The 17,755-nt window shown below is 41.1% G+C and overlaps 1 protein-coding gene across 7 annotated transcripts in view; it reads left to right on the forward strand.

Annotated features, from left to right (window-relative positions):
• The window catches only part of EPS8 (EGFR pathway substrate 8, signaling adaptor), a 128,771-nt gene that overhangs the window by 52,426 nt on the left and 58,590 nt on the right, over positions 1–17,755 (forward strand). The window contains exon 1 of one of the 7 annotated variants that reach the window (XM_069003577.1): positions 4,750–4,768. The exons of 5 other annotated variants lie outside the window; for them this stretch is intronic. The gene's annotated coding sequence lies outside the window, so the exon portion shown is untranslated. Of the gene's footprint in view, positions 1–4,749; positions 4,769–14,736; positions 14,756–17,755 lie in introns of those variants that run through there. One more of the 7 variants, XM_069003578.1, reaches the window with a different exon arrangement.

The following is a 17,755-nucleotide window of genomic DNA, read 5'->3' on the forward strand; positions in this document are numbered from 1 at the left end:
ATCACCATATGAAGTGCATGGAAATAAGTTGCTATAACTGTTTCTGGTGTGCGAATGTTTGGAATATATGTAAGCAAATATTCCACAAAACCCCAGAATTTCTCCCGTACCAGCACGGTTCATCCCAGGCCAGTGATGGGATCAAGATGCTCTGCAAGCCTGCAGTCGTACCCCCTGCCCCTTAGTGCCTTCCCTGGGGCACAGCCTCACACTGCTCATCTCAGAGCAGCTCCGACAGCTCAGGGTGTTGTCAGGGTAAAGGAGAACGTAGCACTAGTGGTAAGTGCAGGAACCAGTGGGAGAAGCCCTCCTTCTGCTCCCCAGAGCTAGCTTGGCTTGCAGGTGAGCACTGGCAGGATTCAGTCCTGGCCCAGAGACAGCTCCTGTGAGCCTCAGGCTGTGGAGCTCCTGAGCTGACAGCTGTGCTGATGTTCACCTGATAACGACTCAGCCTTCTATGCCGGGTTAACTTGAGCAGTGTTTAATTCTTGCAGAAGCTTGGCATAACTAAAAGGCCTGGCAGCTTGAGTTATAAACAGCCAGGAATTTGAGAGAAGTTGATTTAGTTTATTTTATTGTGTGCCAAAACCTCTATTTAAAGTGTCTGACCTCAAGATGCAACAAAAAAGAAAGTTCCTCTGATCTTCTTTGGCTCCATTTTCAGACTCTTTCAATGTAAGGAAAATATTTTGTTGATGTCTACCATCCTCTTAAATCTGAAATACGCAAGGAATGAAAAGCTCTGATTATCAGTAAAAGCATTAAACTTTTAGTGCATTTGTTTCTCTTCCCTGACCTGAGTTCTTGACTTGTTCTTTTGTGTCATGACATGAAATGTCTCTGGCATACCAACAGCACGTACGGAGTTACTGGCACAAATGGAGTGGTTTTAGTAATGCTTTTTTTAGAAGAGATATTGCCTACTAATTCAGTCTCTATCTGTTCATTAAGATGAGCAGTTTATTAAAGCCTATACTACTTCATTGAGGCAGAACTTCTTAGCTAAAAGAGAAAAATACTGCTTGTCTTCTTTGTAAGAATTTTCAGGCTTGGTAAAATGACTTTTGTGAGGACTTCATGGAAAAAAAGGCTAGTGTGAGATGAAATAGCATCTTACATCATGCTTGCTGAGATGCTGAGAAAGATCCAAGCACTTCCAGATGGAAATACGATGTGTGCTGTATTTGATTTAAGAGAAGTAGTTAGTTTTCAGGAGCTTCAAGTCAGATAATGGTAAAAAAAATTGTGGTGATATATTTTTCTCTGGGTTCTGGGCAGCTCTGGGAGCAGGTCTTGTTTTCCTATCTGTTTCTTCTTTCAGAAGCATCCTTATCTCCGTGACTTTGAAGTTCTAAAGAGCAAGCACTATTAAAGTATTGTCAAAATATACTCCAAAATATTTTAGATCCTCACTTTCAAGCATGTGTTTCCTAGTAGTTTCTAAAAAGTGGTAGTTTGCAAGTTTGAATGCTGAGAATTTGCTTGTTTTCTATCACTTACCAACCACTCCTGCAAATTAAAATTTAGGCATATTTTGGTAGTATCATAAATTCAAATAGTTTTTTCAGGCCTATGTTCTTCCTTGAAATGATGAGCTGATATTTATGCATAGGTTCAAATTTTGTTTATTTTATGTACTATACCTGCAGCCTACACACGTGACATTGAACTTTGGCAGTGAAAATTGCTTGATAGATCTTTTACACCAACTCACTGCTTTTTTTTGTTTGATTTCATCGTAGCATTCTACAAAGAAATACTGCAGCTCTTGAATCTGGAAAGTGCTTGTTTAAAAGTAGCTTTACAAGGCAGGAATTTCTGTTTGGCTCTGAGTGAAGCATTTCCCAGTCTCACAGACCCATCTCCCTTCCTGAGCATTTTGCATCATAAAGTTTGTGCAGAGTGAAGCGTGCTCTGATGTTGTCTCTGCATCCCATTACCTGTTACTGAGTGGTGCAGCAAGAAGTGTCCAGATATGTAACTGGAAATTAATGAGGAACGTAGCTTTTTATAGAAGACACTAGCATTCAGTTTGCAGCACAGCAATGGCACTGATATCCTGTCTCAAACAAGCATGAAAGTAGGAGAGCCTTGTTTATCCCACCAGTCAGCAGCAATCACTCCTGACTGCACACCAGAGGCAGATCTGCTGAGTGCAAAGGTGCCATTTTTATATTGTTATTTATCAGGCCAGAACTACTGACTTTACTCTCAAAGCATTTACTTTATTTATTTTGGAGACTGGTACTCTTCCAGGAGAAAAGCATAAACCTATTTGAGGAGAATCAGCATCTGGGAAAAGTGCTTCAAGTCTGCTTTTAGAAGTTACTTCCTTTATTTCCTCCATTATTTCAATATTTATCAAACATCTTCAAAGAAACTTTCTCTTTAAGTCACCTTTATGCCACCCTAGAGCTGTTGATAATGCACCTGTGGTATAATCCCCATCAGCCTGCATTGAAGTGAAGCAAGCTGGAGTGTAGCACAAGACCAGCAGAGGGTTTTCAAATACTTCATTTATTCCTAGCTTTGCTATTTTTTGTACATGCTAATTCTCTTGACTTTATTTTTATCATTTAGCCGGTGGCCAGAGGTACAAGAAGGCTGTTACTGTACTGTTGGCAAGCAGATGAGAAGAGGCAACTTGGCTGTAAACAGGCAGTGAATTATGACAGAAAGAGGAAATAGAGGGAATTAACTCCATTAGAGTAATATTGTGTCTGGATGCTGCAAGAAGTCCGGGATTTGAGGTTAATTGTTGGGAAGAATAATTGCTACCAGTTTCTAAATACATGTTTTAACACGAGGATAGCTGTGGGGGCAGAGGGAGGGAGAAACAGGTTGAAGAGTAGTGAGGGGAGCTGAGGTGGGCATGGGTTGTGGCAGAGGTTCCTGGAAGGCTGCTGCAGCCACGCTGAGTACTGGGATTGCAGTGTCTGGGGCAGCTATTCCTTTATGTTATTTAATGTGTATTCTGTGGCTTCTGGCCCAGCTCCTCATTTTAAATTTGGGACACCCTCGGTCTAGATGGCACATGTGGCCTACAGGAAACTTTTGCTTAAAATTAATTTGAGATTGTTTCTCTTAGTGGTAAAGTGGTCCGTGTAAAGGTAAGGATATTTGTCTGTGAAAAAACAAAAGAATGCTGAGACCTGACTGTGCAGAAGTTTGTAAGTCACCTCTCCAGGGCATGGAGAAGCTGTCTGAACTCACTTCCATACTATTGACAGTTTTTGCTTCTTCATGGAGGACAGGAGAGAAAAAGAGACTGGGAAAGAGCAAAAATACAAATAAAGCAAATCCCAAGCGTGATCTGCAAAAGTTTGAAGTGATTCATGTTAGTTTGCAATAGATGGGACAAAGTGAGGGTATGTGAATTTAGAAGCAACCCCCTCATCCCATTCCTTTCCCCTTTCCTTTGGTTGGTCGGTTGGTTTGTTTGTTTTTTGTTCCAGTAGTTTGATGTTTTTGGGGTTGTTCATGCTGTTGCTTCCTTGACTTGCAGGAGGGGATTGTTGGGGGGCAAGGGAGTCTCAAATAGTTGTTCTTGGAACCATTGCAACTCCTTTTAAGTTGCAAGACTTAAATGTTTTTAATTAAGTTGTCTTTGTCTTCAAAATGTGAATTTAGTACTTAAAATCAAATAGTGTTTTTAAAGACTCTTTTCTCATCTACTCTGACCTTCTCCCACCACCGAGGTCACTCAGCTGTACTGCAGAGAGGAAGTGTGGAAGGAAAAATGTTTTCAGTTTGCCAGGAACCACTACAACCTCAAGGGATTTTGAGCCGTGGGTCATTTTAAGAACTGTGATTTGTTAAAGTACCTGGAATTTGTTCAGAACATTCTTGTTGTTGCTGTTGTTGGTAGAGAAGCAGTTATTCAATTTTCCAGTATGGTCGAAGTGTGAACAGCAAAATTTGTTCCTCTCTTTTGGGCACACCTGGAAGTGCAGACTGCTTTCAGCACTATCCAGAGTGACCATTTTCAAGCTTGTTAACTTAAGAGGGCCCGTTTCTGCATGTGGGAACCATGACAAGCTGGAGTGTAGGATGGTCAAGCCATTAAATAATGTACAGCCTGCTGCACTTGGCATAGCTCCTTATTTGAGCCTGGATGTGTATGTCAAATCCAAGGAGACAAAGCCAGACTCATTGGGGCATACCGAGGTGCTAGAGTTCCTATTTAAATCTGTTTCTGTACGTATGTGTGTGTGTGTTATGCTAATGCCAAGCAATCGTATCAATTCACAGCTTGACAGATTGTCTGTGCCGGGTAGGAAATGTTAATTCTCTGCTCTTGTAACTCAATCGCTCTTCTCCCCGTGGCCCCATAGTGAGGCCTCGGTTAGGGGGAATGTATAAACAGCTGCAGCAAGGCTGCTCTGAATACAGATGTGTCTTCCTGCAGTGAGATCTCTGGGTCACCAGGTGTCCTGGTTTCGGCTGGGATAGGGCTCATTTTCCTCCTAGTAGCCAGTACAGAGCGGTGTTTTGGACTTGGGTTGAGAATAATGTTGATAACACACTGATGTTTTGGCTGTTGCTAAGTAGTGCTTACCCTGAGTCAAGGACTTTGCAGTGTCTCATGCTCTGCCAGCGAGGAGAGGCACCAGAAACTGGGAGGGAGCGTGGCCAGGGCAGCTGACAAGAACCGGCCAAAGGGATATTCCATACCACAGAACATCATGCCCAGTATATAAATCGGGGGGAGCCAGCTGGGAGGTGCCCATGGCTGCTGGGGGACAGGCTGAGCATCTGTCAGCAGTGGGTGAGCAATTGCATTGTGCATCGCTTGTCTTTCTTGAGCTTTATTTCTTTGTCTCTTAACTTTTCATTACAAAAATAGCATTATTATTACTACTACTATTATGCTTTGTTTCAGTTCTTTGTTCTTACCTCAGTCTATGTGTTTCACCCTTTTTTTTGTCTTCCCCATCCCATCAGGGGCAGGGAGGGAGGGAGTGAGTAGCTCTGTGGTACTTAGTTGTTGCGTGGAGTGGAACCACACCACCAGGCACCATGTAAGCCATACATAAATGGGTTTCAGGGTCCCTATCCATGGGTTAGCCAGCTGAGCTGTGCTTCTTTCCTCCAGAGGAATGCTCTGCTGCTTTCCACCCACAGTCCTTCCCCCAGCCCTGGTTGTCCACCTTGCTCCTCCGGGTTCTGGTAGCTTTCTGTCCTTGACATGTTGTCTCCTCCTTAGCCTGGTTGTCTCAACATCAGGTTTCTTAAAATGCTGCTGAACTGCATTTGAGTCACAGGTTGGCAGCTGTGCTCAAAATGGGACCAAAATGGGACAATTTACTTTACCTGTGGTCACGAGCTCTTTGTGGACTGCTTGCTGTATTTCTGGTGGCTTGAGAAGTCGTCGTGATTATTGTACAGGATTATAGATTCTATCTCGGTCTAACTTCCAAGTTAGTCTTGTTTTGATCAGATGACCTCCAGAGTTCACTCCCAACCTAATTATTCTGCAATTTATACTGTTACTTAAACATAGTGCAGATAAGGAGCAGACAGTGCAGTAAAAGAACTGGTGAGCATAGCACAGAATTTGGAAACAAAAGGTGATTCATGGGCTAAAAGATAAAGAAGAGTCAAGCATGTATCTCTCTTCTGCAACTCAATATATTTCCATGGGCTGGTATTCAAATATTGGCTGGTCTTGATAATCCACTATCTAATTGATAGGTCACAGAACTAAAGGTCTGGCGTATGTTTGTTATGAATGTTGTTTAAAATTCTTAGTCTTAACTCTCCTTAAAAGAGAGCTAGACACAAAATGTTTACTACTAAGGCTACACAAGTAGCATGTGTGTGGCAGGGGAAACAGCTTATAAAAGAAGGCTTAACTTGTAGATTTTTTCACCTCTGATAGGCTATTAACACACTGTTATTCATTTATACCCACCTGAAAGTAGCTCAGTAACAGCAGGGCGATCCCAGTTGTTCACCAAAATAAAACTTTCTACAACAATAGCTTTTGTTAGCAGTGCATTTGTATATATTAATTTTGCGGATGACTTGTTCCATTACGGAATCATTGAACTTTCATTCCTCATATAACTAAGCATTTGATTTGCTGCTGCAAGCATTCACACAAGTATAAACACCATTGCTGGGCTATAATGATATGTGCCCTCTTAAAGTGTTTATTCTACAGCTGGTGATTTGTGCTCCAATGTACTTTTAACTCCTAGTGAGTAGTGTAGCATTTTTTTCCTTGAAGTAGAAGAGGAATCATATGCTTTTGGAACAATAAATGGGTCTTAAATGGTACCATTACCTGCTTGGAAGTCAGATCAACACAGGAATTAATGCATGTTTTAGATCTTGTGATCTTCAATCTTAGTTACTTGAAGCTACCTTTATTTTCAGTAGGCAGGTACTGAAAATCATGCTCTTTTGGCTTGTATGGTTAATAACTGTACTGCAAAGTTACAGCCTCCCAAATCACCTGGGTTTCTTTTCAGGATCCTCTTTGCAAGTTATTCCAGCCACCATCAGCCTTGGGAGTTTGTGACAGTGCTGGCCCCATGCCATGCCTCCTATGGGCAGTGAGAGTTACCTTTAGAGCCACAATGGTTGCTGCACTAAAGATGCAGGTGTGGAGGTACCTGGGATGGCATCTAATCCAAGCTGTAGCATAAACCCATCATTTTCGGGTTCCTTCTGCACCACTGGGTGCACTCTCCAGCTGTGGCCAAGGTCCCTCCCAGTTCTGGGGATTGTTTTGTTGGTCTAAAAGCTGCAGCCAGCCCATATTGCTGTGCCTGCTCCCAGGTGTATTGTATCTGAAACCCTTGTATTTGCTTGCTTCACGGGGTGTGTGCTCTTCCTGTTCTTCCCTAATTCTTAAGGAGATATATTTACTCTGTGTCATATTTTTCACTCATAAAGTCTGTCCCATATGGTTATTTAAGGGTGAATATCTCCTCTTACTCACCTTATAGCTGTTACTGAGTGCTGGTGATTGCACTGCAGAAATAGAAACCAGTGATTTATGTTCGTTCTTGGTAATAAATGACCTTGGGACCTGGTCTCTTAGGACCTAAACTGTAAATAATTAAGCTTAACCTCTGTGGAACCCTCACTCAACCCAGGCTGGTTTTAGCTGTAATTTTATAACAGTTAACTTTTAATTTCTTTCCCAGACCCTGTGGTCATGTAGCATAGTCAAAAAAAAAAAAAAAAACAAAAACCACCCAAAATTAAAAGCTATGCACACCTTTTTTATCTGCATGAGATAATAAACGCTGTGCAGTCAAAAACCCACCAACTGATGTAACTGCAGAGCAGCCATGTGTTAGTTCCAGCTTGGCCAAGCAATTCCAAACAGGAGCAGGCTCTCAAGATCATTGATTTCCTGTTTATTTTTCAAGTCTATCGAGCTATGAGCTTTGGGCATCTGAGTTTTGTTCTTGACTAACCTGATATTGGCAATTGACTTTTTTTTTTTTACTTCATATCCAAATAAAAGGCAGTGCAAAGGAAACAGGGAGGGATGCAATTTTTCAATATTAGCTGATGAAGTGGAGGATTGTAAATTTCTGAAAAGATTAAATTTTGTTTGTTTGTTTGTTTGTTTTGGTTTTTTTTTAAGTTTGGGCACTTCAAAAAGTGCCAGTTGTCTCTGATGGTTTAGGTTTTTAGTCAGGCAAGGTTAATTAATATTTTGGGCATTCTGAGTAGGCTGATCTATGTACAGCAATGCTCAAATTACAGTGTGAGATTTAGTCCTGTGAGCATATTCTGGTGAAATAAATTATTGAATGAAGCATTTGGAAGTGAGTGTTAAAGATGACAAAAATATCCAGCTGAGTGCACTACTGCACACCCAAATGTTACTTTTTCTTCTGAGAATCATCTAGGTGCATGAGAGAACCTTAATTTTCAGGACATAGGATTTTTCAAAATCAGTGCTTCAAAGAGAGTAATGGAAGCTGGGCAGATGACTGCTCTGTGGTTCCTTGAACCCCTTCCCCTGAAAGTCTCTGGAACAGAGGGGAAAAAAAATGGAAAACTACAGCTTTCATTTGGAGAAAGACTGGTTACATCTCATGATGCTCTTTTAGAGGTTCTTTTCCTTCTTCTAATCCATGCTGTCTGTTAGCTTATCTCATGGTTGACTTGTAATAATCTGTGCTGAGTAGCTAATTCAGTGTCCAGGCAGTTCATATCAGTACGCTGTTTTGACTTTATCCCTTCCACCCTTCTTCCAAATCCTTCTTAAAAGTTGTTTCCATCTTCTGACAGGGTTCTGTTACTCCTGCAAGTCCTATGGACCTCTTTTTCTGCTTTCGTAATTTGATTTTAAATATAGACCTGTTGATCCAAACACTTCTTGTGTTGGCAATCGCTTTTCAAGTGTCTGTTTTCTGTGTGCAACAAGATGGGGATTAAAATTCAACAGGGATTTAAAAAAAAGCAAGAAGGAAAAATAAAGTGGAAGCAAGGTTTTCTTCCTGTCCTTATTCGTGTGTTTGTGAGAGAAACAACACAGCTGACTCGAACTCTGTGGGATGTGGACAGTAGGCAAAATATATTGTGGAGATACAGTTCCCTCTGGATAATTCAAAAATACACCAAAAAAATCATTATGCTGCTTACAATTTCCTTTGTTACTCTTGTGGCTTGAAACGTATCCCAGATTCCTCAAGTTTTGTGCAATCTTTTTTTCTTCCATAAATCTGGAGCTGTGGATGCTTCCTCCCTCCTCTGCTGTACTTTACTCCTGGGGAGGGGCGTGTCCAAATTGCAATTCTGAGTAACAAACTCTCTCGTCTTCAGGCCAGCAGCGTGAGTCAGGAGTGTGAGTTCTTCCACTTCTTGCCTCCCCTCAGGCAGGTTTGGAAATCTCTGGAAAAGCATCTGTGGTCAGTTTGGCATCAGTTTTTATACTGCATGTGGCTAGTTTTCTCCATCTTTTGAATTATCCTCTTGGATAATATCCCCCTGGAGTACACTAGAACATGAGAAGGAGAGGAACACTAGATAAGAGCAACCTACTGTTAGGGAAATGCAAATGACATGACATCATGGTTTACATATTTCCATTTCAGGAGCAATCCAAGAGAGTATCATCTCCTCCATCATTAGAGATGTTTTACTAATTTATGTACTCAGGACAATTTGCAGTGGTTAAAGACTTGTTTGCTAACCACTGACAGCAAGTGCCACCTGCTGCAGTTCTTTGTGTTACACTTCTTTACTGGGAATGAGGGTGCTGTACAACATATGTCCCAAATTTTGAAGGAGCTGCTGTTGGTTTTGTGTTACCTGAGCACCTTATCCTTCTTGTCACCTGCTAGAGATGTCTGATCACTGTGTTAGGGCTGCAGTGCCTCTTCTGCTCATGATTCAAAGGAAAAAGGGGATGTTTAGCATCTCTTGAGCTTCCAGACTGCACCTAGCCTGAGCAAGAGAGGGAGGCCACGCTGCTGCTGGTGCAGGAGTGAAGGGAGCTGGTGGTGAAAGCAGCTCCTGTGTTTCTGATGTGAAAGCATCCAGTGCCAGGGAGGGGAAAGCCCTGAGCACAGTGAGAAGTAGCCATCTGCTAAGTAATGCTAAAATTTGGCAGGAGTGAGCTACACAGGAGCCCCTGGTGCTCACCAATCGATCTGGGCAGCAGGAAAGAATGTTAGGGCATCTGTTGGGATTTCCCTGCTTGTAGAGTAATGGATTCCCCCCTCTTACAAAAATCTATGGTTTTCTAATATGTTCCAAGCAGAAGCACTCAAATAATCTGGGAACTTTTAGAAAAAGAGCTGTACTTCACTGGGGAAAGAGTCACTGAGGAGGATGAGGGCAACAGGGCTTGACCTTTCAGAAACAAAAAGGGGTTTTGAGACTATTGACCACAAGTGCCCTTTTTGGAACCTAAAGCTCTGTGAGCTTTCTCCCCATCCAGAGATAATAAGCTCTCAGTATATTCCAAATAAGTGTGGGTTTTGGCAAAAAACTTTCTCAAAACTGTCAGCTGAAACCTCTCTTTCGTTTAGCTGGGTGTGAGAATCCAGTTGTGAGGGCCCCTCCTAAAGTTCCAGAGAAACTCCTGGGTGACAGGGTTGCTGTGCAAGTGTGGCAGGAGGGGGAACTGCAGTGTGGTTGTGCCCTCAGCATTACATTTCTGCCAGCACAAGAAATCCTGTGTCTCACCTGCATTTTTTTTTCATTTGGCTCTAAGATTTTCAAGAGGCACTGCTCCAGCAGTAAAACTGGAAAGCTTGTGTCGAGGAGGATGGTCTTGTAGAAGGGCTGAATCCAATGGCTTCCTCTCTTTCTAATTTCTGTAATCCTTGACCCACCAGTGTGATTAGAGCTGTGATTTATTTCATATTTCTACCTTTGTTCAGAGAAAATGGATAGGAATATCTCCCATTAACAGCACCACCTGAGAGTCTGGCACTGGCTGAGATGTTCGGGTGCTTTAAAGAACTGAGTCACAAAGCTCAATAATGGCAAAGGAAGCAAATTCTTTTGTAGTTTGCCTAAATGTCACCTTCAGTGCTCTGGACTGCAGCTGTGCTGTTTTCCCTTCAACAAAGGGCAAGAAGGTGGCTTGGCCAGCCTGACTAGATATTAATTGTGCCGATGCCTTTGGCAAGGAGTATTGACCTTGTGCACGGGCAGGGAATGATTCGGTGAGCGCTCTGTTCCCACCACACCGTGCCACATCCCAGTTTGTGGCTGTGCTCCCACCAGCCCTCCTGTGTGGCTGATGAGGAAACAGCCACAGCATGCCTGCAGTGGGTGACGTGGTTGGCCCACCAGGTCATTCTTGGAGGAGGTAGCTCAGTGTGACCCAGACCAGGCCCACACATGGGGGCTGTTTAAGCTCTTCATGGGTGGACAAAGAGGACAACCTTCCTGCTGTCCTACTAAAATACCTTATCTTTGTGCTAAGTCTTGTTTGGGCCATACCCTCAACTGCTGCAAGTTGCAGCTTGCTCCTCTTCCCTGGATTTCAAACTGGCACCTACAAAGAAGTCGAGAGTTCTCCATCACGTTTTTGCATCCTTGGAAAGGCAGAAAGAGGGCACAGCCAATTAGAGCGGTAATTGCTTCTGCCTTTTCACCTAAACCTGTCTGTGACTGAGTTTTCAGAAAGCTTAATGCAATAGCTGGGAAACAGAAATTACTACCAAAAAAAAAAAAAAAATTCTACCTCTAGTTCTTTTGGTGTCTCTCTTGGGAAAGGCAATATTTACAATTGTCAGTGTTAATTTTCTCAGTGATCATCCAACCCAGTCAAACAGATGAAGGACAGTCAGAGTGCGGATGGCAAGCTGAGTCCCCATCTTAAAGACTTTGAACAATGTCAGGAACTATTTTTGAGTCTACACTTGAATTATTTTTTCTTGAATAACTTTTTTTTTTTTTTCCCCAGAAAGTCTGCTGTGGATGTGCATGAAAAAAAGGAAAAGGAGGAGAAAAGCATAAGGCTGTGTTAAACAATATGAGGAAAGAGTAGAGGTTATGCAAAGTTCAGGAAGCAAAGGGATATGGTTTAGAAAAACACTGAGATAATGAAAGATAATATATAGATGAAGTAACTGCAATATTGTTCCCCCTGAAACTTGCCTTGTGGGCTCCTGAGGGAAAATAGAAGTTGACATCTGCTTACTTTGGATTGCCTAGCTGGAAAAACATATGAGATGATACACATGAGACGACATCCTTGTGGGCCTATTGCAGTGTTGATGGGAGTGATAAGTTATAGAAGAGAGAGGAGGTAGCAGCAAGCCAGTTATTCTTGATCAAACAAGACAGAGGAATAGGATATTTTTGTAAGCCCAGTTTAACACTGATTTGATGCGTGCTGTTTCCTTTTTTCTTTTCCTAAAATTAAGGATCTAATGTATTTTTTGGGTGTGTTGGGGATGGAAGCAGTATCAAGTGAGTTTAAATTGTAGCACAGATTTAGATTATTTATTGAGAAAAACTTTTCCAGCATATGGCTAATGAGACCCTGGGTTTCCCCAGGCCCTCATTAGAGGCCCACGGAAGAGGTTGAGGAGTACTGCTTTTTGGGAATTACCTTGGCACAGTTGCTCCTGCCTTAAGGATGTGAGATGCCTTCCTTTCTTTTCAGCCCCATTTCTGTGATTGTTTGCGAAACCGTTTCAAAAAACACTGAGTTTTGGGGAAGCCCATATTGGACAGGCAATTGCTTTGTCCTGAATAACTTCCTAATAATTTTGTCCAAGCTCTTCTTAACTCTGGGTCCGTCACAGACATGCCCTAGTTCAGCAGCAAGTTTCTTGATCAGATTCCTTCATGAAAGTATAGAAATACAAGTATTTATGTCAGTATATTCCTTAATTCTTTGTATGTTTCATGTCTAAAATGTGAGTATACTTCAGCTTCTTATCATTTCTAAATAGCGTGGAGTTCACTTAACATTTGAAACATTGTATGAAGATATCTGAAAGCTCTTTTTCATAAAAGGGCTTCTTTGAAAGCTTTGGGTTTATTCTTTGGTCTTATTTTTTTCTTTCAGTCGCTTCTCACAGCAACATAAAGGCAAATGTAATGGAAACAAGTACTAAGTTCTGGGAATGGCAAATAGAAAAAGCATAAGTAGGGGAAAAAAAGTTCTGCTTTTCATAGCTCTTCAGAAGTCTTTGGGAGCTTGCTAGAAGTGCTGGCTCTAGTTCAATGTGCTTTTATTGGCATACATGAACAAATTACCCAGGGCACAGCTGTTTTTCTTACTGTAGTAAAAACAGGGTCGCTGAATAGAGGCTTTGTGTAGGACAAATATTTTTCCTTTGAAACTGGGTACAAGTTTAAAGTTTATCTAGTGTGCCTTCTGGAAAAGGGAAAAATACACTTCTCAATCTCACAGAATAGAAAATGTATTCCAGTTTAGGCAGCTCAGAGCTCTAGAAACAAAATTTAATCATTGGAGGAGCTGGCATAATTTTGTAATAAACAGCATCATTTCTTAGTTGCCTAGATTGTGGGAGGAAGCTCTGTTTATGTTGTTTGTAGCTGTCCCTCAAAAATTTTCTATGGATTCCTTCCCTCTAGCATCTTTCACAGGGCTCTAACTTTTTCTAGCCACATGGGTGTAGCCAGGAGGATAAGGGCGTTATGGAAAATAGTTTTTAAGATAATATTCATGGCTCCAAGGACTGTCTCCACGGGTAATTCTTCTAATTCCAGCTGAAGCTGGAGCACATTTGGTGTTGTGTCATTGCCATTCAAAGTTGGGCAGCCCCTGAGGTTTGGTGGTATCCTGTAGCAGCAGGGTCTCCAGTGAGGGTTGTTTGTGCAAGATCCCCATAAATTGGTGACTCGACTTGAAACTTAAAAACCTGATTATTTAATCTTTCTGAGGTCTGTAGGAGGGCAACCTGAAGGAAGATTTGAGATGAGTGCTTCTTAAGTGATGTTAAGATCACAACAATCACGTCTAGAGCAGTTCTTGTAGAGGTTGGAAGTGAATGGCGCAGTCAAATTTCCCCAGCCTCACCTGTCACTCCTCCAGCCAGGAAAGGATCAAAAAGCATTACCTCATTTGGCTTTTTAGCTCCTTCCCTTTCTCTTTTTTACCTTCCTGCCCACACCTATTTCACACACATTTATTTCTAATGAAAGCACCAGTTGAAGAACAATAAATTCATGTTCGGAAAGATTTTTGAAAATTATCTTCCTTCAAAACATGGGAGCTTTCCAAAAAGTGTAGCTCCTCTGAGGTTTCCTGGGGGCAGGGTACCTAGGGCTTCTCTCCCAGACTATCTGACATTAGTTTTAAGAAAATTTGATATTAAAAATGCCTCAGCAAACATTTTCAATTGAATGAATGAGCAAATTGCAATAAAATACCTGTTGTAGCATTTCAGAATCCCTTTCTAGTAATTGTTTGGTAAATTTGGCTTGGTAACCAGTGATAAATTCCTGGGAAAATTTTTCTTGTGATAATGTGAAGAGTCAAACTCCATAATTTGAGTTAATTGCAGGCAAACACATTTTGCAGTGATTATCTTTTATAAAGGCTTCTAATTTTGTCATCCTTAATCACTGGAAACCTGGTATGTGATTGTAAAGGCATTAACAGTTTATAAAGTATATATATACTTTTACTTCTGAAAGTCAAGCCTGTAAACTTGCCAAGCCTGGGCATTCACAGCAGAGCCTGCTTCTGAAAATGTGAATCTGTGAATTGATTTGGAAAAGAATCACAGTTATGCTTTTGATTCAGGTGATTTAAAACAAAACAAAAAAAAAGCCTCAAAAATATGACATTTGCTGAATATATGTTCCTTGGATGGAAACACACATAAAGGAAGGGCTTGGCCCAGATTAATGGATGAGAAAATTGTATCTGTACAGCAAAACATAAATGATTGCTACTGGAAAACCAGAGAGGTGAAACACTGAAAGTTTAAATCTATTTTCTTCCCGCACATTGTGGGATCTGCTATTGTTCAGCCTATTTGCTTCCAGGAAACAATTGCTGAGTTACATAAGTGCACTGTAAATACTGTGGCAGGGTGTGACTTCAGTCAGCTGTGACCTCAGTTCAGTGAGTTCTTTTACACTTGACTCACTTTGTGCTGAATAACTGTGGCCCCGATGTGGGCTGATCACTTCAGCTCCGATGTTTAAGGTAGCGCCTTTTGTTTACTTGCTGAATTTCAATACATTCTTCTTGGGTTATGTGCACATTAATGCCAACAAAAACTGATGCTCGAGTTTTTTGGTGACCCCAGCAAACATCTCTCCGGCTGCTGCTGGGATGCAGGTGAGTTATTGTGTGTCTGAAAGTGCTGAGAGCTGTGTGGACCACGGTCAAGGTCACGCATCCTACTGCAGTCACATGCCTGTTTTTAACCTCAGGTGAGCGGGAGTTGTCCTTGAAGTTTATTGTTTCAGATTCATGCTTCAGAAGGAAAAACCATCAGGGAAGTGCTATATGATAGAGACTGTTTGACTTCACTCTTCTGTGCAAGCAAAGTCACACAGCTCTTCTCGTGTCTCTACTCCATTCTGCAGTGGAGTAGGAAACGATTTTGGGTTTCCTGATTGGTGCCAAGGAGGTATTTAAAGCAGAAGGGAGAAAAATAAAAAGTCATGTTCCCTTGAAAAATATTTTTTCCAGTGCATGTTTTTCAGTGACAACAAAATAATTGTATTTTTGGACAGTATTAAATTGAGTATCTCAGTTGGGTCAGTGATGGTGTTACGGGTTCTTTTTTTTCATAGATGGGAAAATTGAACAAATTTGTTGTTTGTAAAAGTCAGTGACTGCTGCTGCTAGGATTTAAAATAGCTTATAGTGCAACTTATCCTCCAATTTTATTTAAAAATTAATTTGCTTTCCCTGCCTTTTGTCTCTTCTACCTCATCTTCAGAGTCTGTACGGGTTTGTTGTTACCTTACCATGTGGACACTGTGTATGTAGGCCCCTTCTCATGATGTCTCCTACTAGTAATGAGAAATACAAGAGGTAATGCTCTGGATGGGAAGTCAGGAGCAGCAGTTTCCCCCACAGATTCAAGACAAAGTACTTTTTGTAGGCCCCAGAGTTTGAAAGAAATAAGATTCCTGTAACACAGGGTAAGTTTTAAAGGAAACATACAGTTCTCTGCTGAGAGTGTCTGTGAACCAGCTTCAGAGTCAAACCTCTGTGCTGAAGTAGGGCACGGGTTTGACTCACAGGTATTGCCATTGTTGCTGCCATTCACTGCAGCTTCATAACCACATGCCTTTGAGGACAAATTCTACTTCTTATGTGGCTTATGTGTGTATGACAAATGAAAACCTGGTCCCTTTTAGGAGGCTTGCTGACTGGATTTGGAATTAATTCAAATCCTTCCCAGGAATCATATGTTACTTTCATATAAGCATGATGTTGCAAGTACATTGACAATATTAGGGGAATATTTTAAATGACTTCTGAGAATATGAATACACTGCTAACATTTCTGGCATTAAAAACTTGTTTAATCCCCAAAACCTGTGTTGGTGATGTTTGGTTTAGATTGTGTTACGTAAAGTCATGAGGTTTTGCCTATCAGTCTTGTGAAGCCTTGTTTGCATATTATTTGAGTTAGGGAAGTTTGAAGAGTTCCTCAGCATTATTAGAATAGTATGTGCTCATTTATTAAGTTTTAAAATTAAACTTTTAGATTTGCTGTTGAGCCCCACTGTGAGTTTACCCTTCTGCTCAGCATTGCTGATTTGTTGTGGTCTGATCAATAACTCCTCCTAAATCGTACGTATTTGTTCATCTTTATTAAACAGAGCCTTTTCTGTTCTCACTGAACTGCATGGAAACTGCCTTTTTGATTTACTCTTTTGGAACCCTTCTTATAGCAAGACAGGGAATATGAACCCTTGCCTTAGTGAGGTTTGAGGCCTTTCAGATACGCGTGACTTCGCATTCAGAGCGCTTTACTGGTGGAAGAGCTGAAGATTCCATAAACAAAGCTAAACCATCGAGGAGTGCCATCAGTGGGTGGTCCACAATGGTTTGGAGCCTGGGTGTTTAAGATGATCAGGAAGCCAGTGGATGTTGCTCCTGCTCAACTTTGTCTTGTTTAATTCAAGCTTATAACCTACTACCGGCGTAGGAATTGGTTCTCTGTGTGAGCAGCTGAGGGACTTCAGTAACTTCGCCAAAACTGAAGAAAGCAAATCTGTGGAAACAAGAATTAAATCTTGCCACATTTCTATTAAACTAAGTCAGAGAGGTATTGATGAGTGTTCCTGTCTTTTTTTCCTCCCCCTCCTCCTCCTCCTTCATGTTAATTTTTATGATCTGGTTGGAGTATGTCATTATATGGTTTCAGTTCAGCTTTTGTTATGATCTGTACCACGCCAACTTTAATATTGTCCCTGTGTCATGACACGGTTATTAACTTAAAAATAAATGTGGAGAGGTGGTTAAACCAGTTTCATTTGGGCAACTCACAACAATATTTTAACTCTGTTGGAAGTTCTTTCATTTTTTGACCAGAATGAGAGGAAAACTTTATCTAAAACAACAGACAACACCTAAAGACATTGTTTTACTAATCTTTATATGCTTTGGAAGTTTTTAGAAGTTTGCATTTCTAAAGTGATGGCTTGTTGGCTGTACACAGCAAACTGACTTTCAAATTAGTGTCTGGAGTGCCCTCTTTTGAAATCTAATGATCTTATTTGAACTATGATGTATCAAAGAATAAAAGGAAATAAAGGGAAAAAAAATCAGAGAGTAAGAAGAAGGGAAATACAGCAGTGGTTTCTGTACTGGGTCAGCAGAATTCACCAGTCAGTGATACCAAGGCAGTTTTGGTTTGTCTGGTTTTGGTTTTATTAAAAAAAATTTCAAATTTAAAAAAAAGACAAGCAACAAACTCACCAAAAACCCAAACCAGGACAAGTTTTTGTACATCTCTCTTCAAGTGGAGATACTGAGCATGTTGTTGCAACCATGTCGGAATTGGGGTTTATGAGTAAAAATAGTATCTTTTGCCAGCTCAGTACTCTACTTGAGGTAGACTCACCAAAAATACTGATGTATGTGGTACATTATGATCCCTTTTTTCTGCTTTCCTCTGCAAATTCCTTCATATGCCATAGACACCTTCCTCTTTAGACTGCTCTCTGTGTGTGGAAGGTTTTTTGTTTGGGGTTTTGGGTTGGGTTTTTTATCCTTTCTTTTTTCTTTTATACAAGGTATTCCAGCTGTGGTGATACATTCTGCAAGGACTGCATAATGATCTTGATCTTGGTAATTAATACTCATGTTGCTTTA

The sequence above is a fragment of the Aphelocoma coerulescens genome, chromosome 1A (assembly GCF_041296385.1).
Source record: "Aphelocoma coerulescens isolate FSJ_1873_10779 chromosome 1A, UR_Acoe_1.0, whole genome shotgun sequence".
Lineage (NCBI taxonomy): Eukaryota > Metazoa > Chordata > Aves > Passeriformes > Corvidae > Aphelocoma > Aphelocoma coerulescens.